The sequence below is a fragment of the Cetorhinus maximus genome, chromosome 3 (assembly GCF_964194155.1).
Source record: "Cetorhinus maximus chromosome 3, sCetMax3.hap1.1, whole genome shotgun sequence".
NCBI classification, from domain to species: Eukaryota; Metazoa; Chordata; class Chondrichthyes; order Lamniformes; family Cetorhinidae; genus Cetorhinus; species Cetorhinus maximus.
Genome location: NC_135881.1, coordinates 135870118 through 135874848, shown reverse-complemented (window position 1 = coordinate 135874848; position 4731 = coordinate 135870118). Strand labels below are relative to the sequence as shown.

At 43.5% G+C, this 4731-nt stretch overlaps 1 pseudogene; it reads left to right on the top strand.

Moving 5' to 3' along the window:
• Nucleotides 1-4098: 4098 nt before the first annotated feature.
• LOC144679243 (U2 spliceosomal RNA) lies at nucleotides 4099-4220 on the top strand (annotated as a pseudogene).
• The last annotated feature ends 511 nt before the right edge of the window (nucleotides 4221-4731 follow it).

Below are 4731 nucleotides of genomic sequence, written 5' to 3'. Positions count from 1 at the left end.
TAACCTCCAGACTCCCCAAAGCCTGTCCACAATCTACAAGGCACGAGGCACACGTCAGAAGTGTGATGGGATACTCTCCACTTGCCTGGATGAGTGCAGCTCCAACAACACTCAAGAAGCTTGACACCATCCAGAACAAAGCAGCCCACTTGATTGGCACCACATCAACAAACATTCACTCTCTCCACCACCGATGCACAGTGGCAGCAGTGTGTATCATCTATAAGATGCACGGCAGAAGCTCAGCAAGGGTCCTTAGGCAGCCCCTTCCAAAGCCACGACTGCTACCATCTAGAAGGACAAGGGCAGCAAATACATGGGAACACCAACGCCTGGAAATTCTCCTCCAAACCACTCACCATCCTGACTTGGAAATATATTGCTATTCCTTCACTGTCACTGGGTCGAAATCCTTGAACTCCCTCCCTCCCTCCCTAGGGTGTACCTACATCACAGGGACTGCAGCAGTTCAAGAAGGCAGCTCACCACCACCTTCTCAAGGGCGATTATGGATAGGCAATAAATGCTGGCCTAGCCAGCGACACCCACATCCTATAAATGAATAAAAAATACGTTGAGGACTCCAGGGACCACTTGCTCCCAACTGTATAACATGCTGCCAGCACCTCTCCTGGGTCTATCCTGCCGGTGGAACAGGATGTATTCAGGGATTGTGTTGGAGGAGTCTGGGACATTGACTGTAATGTCTGATTCAGACAGTTTGACTAGATCAGGCTGTTGAATGATTAGTGCATGAAGTGGCTCTCCCAATCCTGGCACTCGTCCTCAGTTGGTAGTAAGGAGGACTTTGAAGGGTCAGCTGGGCAGGCTTTGCCTTTGTCATTTCCAGTGCTTAGGTCGATGCCAGGTGGTCCATCTGCTTTCATTTTTTTCGATTTTTCTGTAGTGGTTTGATACAACTAAATGGCTTCTAGGTCGTCTCAGCTGGCAGTTAAGAGTCAGCCACATTGCTATGGGCCTGGAGGCACATGTAGGTCAGACTGGGTAAGGATGGCAGATTTGCCTCTCTAAAGGACACTCATAAACCAGATAGGTTTTTTAACCATAATTCAGTAGTTTCATGGTCACCATTACTGAAACTAACTTTTTATTCCAGATTTATTAACTAATTGAATTTAAATTCTACCAGCTGCCATAGTGGGCTCTGACCTTGTGTGTCTGGAGCTCAGGCCTCTGAATTACTAGTCCAGTAACATTACCATAATGTCACCATGACCATTATGGGCCACCATATCCTGCAAGAGAAAGGGAAGTCATTGAGTGTGGCACAATGTTTCCGAATGATTTGCCTCCCACAGTTGAATAGCTGGCAGCGTGCACAAGATGTGAGTGGTGTGGTGCAGAACTTAAGAGGTCACTATAAGATCCAGAAATAGCAGAGTGTAGAAAAATCAATTTCTGATCATGAAACACTGTCGCAAAATAAAGCTGATAAGCCAGTTGTATAGGGTCGAGTTGATTTGCCAGCAGAAAACACAGCCTTAAGAGTTGAGTTCTGATGAAAGATCCTGAAACACCAACTCTGTTTCTCTCTAACCAATGCTGCCTGCCCTGCTGAGTATTTCTAGCATTTTCTGCTTTTATTTCAGATTTCCAGCATTCCAGTATTTTGCTTTTGAATGCAAATTTAAGCATGGCTGAGGTTGGACAGTAGTGGAAACATTGTCAGGCAGGGTACAAGTAACAGTAAATTTGATCTTGTAATTAGGCAAAAATGCATCCCTTATTAGAGGCAGAGGAGCAAGACAGTCGAAGAGGGGAGATTGGGGAGTAAAGACAAAGGATGGCAATGGATTCGCAAGGATTTTGATTCACAACAAAGAGCCACACTGGCCTCAGAGCTGTATAACGCCTCCCAACTAGTTCTGGTTGCTAAATAGGTACAATAAATAGTAGATAAATGCTCAAGTACTTGCATCGATAACTGTTTCCAGCTGCGCTCCTGGTTTAAATAAGTTTTCTCTTTTCTGGGCTCTCTCCATGAAGCTGCCAAAACAAAATGTTTAAAGATCCCATCGAATGAAGTACATATGTGTGTATGTTGCCAACGGAGGGCGCTTTAAAATAACATCAGCAATGTGAATGGAACTGTGCGTGTGTGAACTAGCGAAATTTGGCTGACGTGTTCAAAATTCTTTACCGCTTTGTTACAAAAAAGTCACCAAAGCTGGTCCTATCCGTGACTGACTTTCATTTTATTAGTGTGGACTGAATTGAGATCCAGATTTTTGAGTTAAAAGACAGTTGTTAATCTGCTGCATCATCCAGAACCTCCTATTGTTTAGAATAATTGCAGGTGCGACCAGCAATGGCAATGACGTTATTTCGTTCTCCTCCCATGCACCATTTGCCTTGTCACTCACTCAGTAAGCAGGTTAAAATGTACGTTCTGTCCGAGAACTGGCTGCAGCAAGAATACAGACAAACAAAACAGTCAAGTAGAATGAAAGTGCAGAAAACAAAAGTTAAAAAAAAAATAAGTTAATTCACTGAAATCTAATATCGGATACTTTAAGCATGCTGTGTACTTCCACTTAACTTCCTTGACTCGCAATAGATCCAAGCCAAAAGTCAAACAAAACAATCAGGTAGAGCAGGTATAGTACAAGACAATAACAACCCACGAAAACACAGCTAGTAAAGGTCACTAAAAAACAAGCTAATTGAAACTATAGTTTCTAAATGAATTCCACCGGAATTTATTCTTCAAAATAAGCCCATCACTCCATCCTCCAACAACTTCCCTGTCTTGCAAATATCTGAAATATTGGTATTAAAGTTATGATTTATTATGATTGATGTTAGTGAAATTTCTTTATTTGATTTAATAGAGACAGTTCAAAGTTCAGGACTGATTGGCCATTTCAACAAAAAGAAAACACTATTTTCTGATTTAAAATCAACGAACCCTTGTCCACAAATTTCATGACCTCATAAGCTAAACCACAGTTAGGACAGCTCTAAAATTAATTTTAACATCAAGGTGTCAGACAAGCAATTGGAGCTTCAGCTTAAAATGATATTATTAGCCTGCATTTCCGTCTAGTTGGGCTAGTGATGAAGAAGGAATACTATAGATCAGATTTTAATGTCCCTGACTGTGTCGGAACGAAGGTGGGGTAATTTTTAAAACGGCGAACAGCACCTGATTCTGGGATTTCCGCTCATTCCCGACACCCCCAACTTTTGGTGCAGGATAAGTGTTGGGTGTAATCAGCTCAGCAATTTCTCCAAGGCAATTTCCGTGGAGTTGGGCCAGCTTCTCCATGACTCATGGCTCATGGCCCCTCAGAGGAGTCTTGATCCATTGTCTGAACTCAGACACCTTTTGAAAGGTCAAAAGGTCTTACCCATGCCCCCTCCATGCCAACCTATGTCCCCATCCATCCCCCAATGGTCCCTCATACTTTTCATGCCAAATCAGGGCATTTCTATGCTCGTTCATCCAGTATACAATCTGCACAGGACCAAAGAGCCCTATAGTAAAAATGGCATGTGCGGAACTGCTTAAAAACAACCATTTATCATTTTCTTTAAAAAAAAAATCTGTTGTTACTGCAACCCTATCAAAATGTCAATCAACCAGACCGTTAAAGTATCAATAACAGAAGCTATGAGCCCTTGACACTATTTATCTTGGGCAAATAAATATTGAGCCATTGGCAAAACCAATCACAGAAAAAATAGCTTGTTATAACATCATAAAGCTGTCGATCAGGAAACGTTTTCCCTTCCTCCCTGCTGTGTCAACAAAGTAAAACCTTTGGAAGTCTGGGGTCTCAACCAAGCCTGCATGCTTGAAGAGGAGCTGTTGCAAAATATGCAAGTAGACAGGAAAATCTGTGTGAGAGGGCAAGAATGGAGACAACATGGTAACAGAAGGTTAATTAAATCTATTACATGTTCATTTTAGTTAATCTCAGCTTTATGAGCTTTCTCAATGTATTATAATGCCCTATATACTCGGTAGCTATTTCTTAGAGGGGGAATGTCAATGTATGTGAAGTAAAAAAATCTCTTCTGCGTTTTAAATCTTTGGGGACACCTTTTTGGCAGTGGAGGCATCAGGTGGCCTGCCTACCATTCTCGGCCTTTTGGCTAAGATCAAGTGTAGTATCTGTTTTTATCAGTTTCTTCTGCATGTGCAGGCTCCAGTGCCTAGCATCGGGAACCTGAAGAGGCAATGGCTGCAACCAGTCGAGCCCCAAACCAGGGGGTATGTAATACCATTAGGGTGGCATTGAAGGACAGCGAATGACGAACACCCATGAATCGTGCCTTCTTTATTAAGTGAATCCTTTTGGAGTCGTGTGGATTTGAAGCCATGGAGATCTACTGCCTATAGGACTTCCCCAGCGCTGGATATTTCAATATGACCTTCAAGAATGTTGCTGCCTGCGTCAAGTTCCTGAAGGTGTTCAAGGAGAAGAGAGACCAGCCGCAGATGAGGATCCTGACGGTGGAGCCACTCTTTGCTCTGCAATTGCAATGGGACCGTGTGGTAACTGTGCATTTCTACAACCCACACGTCCCTGTTGCCGATGTGCTCACCTTCCTCGCCAGGTAAGTCGACAAGGCTGGGAACTGCACCAAGGTTAAAGACGCCCTCTGGATTTGGACCAGCAAACGCCAGGTCAAAGTCACGCTCAAAGCTGATGGTAAGGGAGCCATCCTCCGCCCTCCTTCCAGCTTCGCTACTGGGGGAAGCCG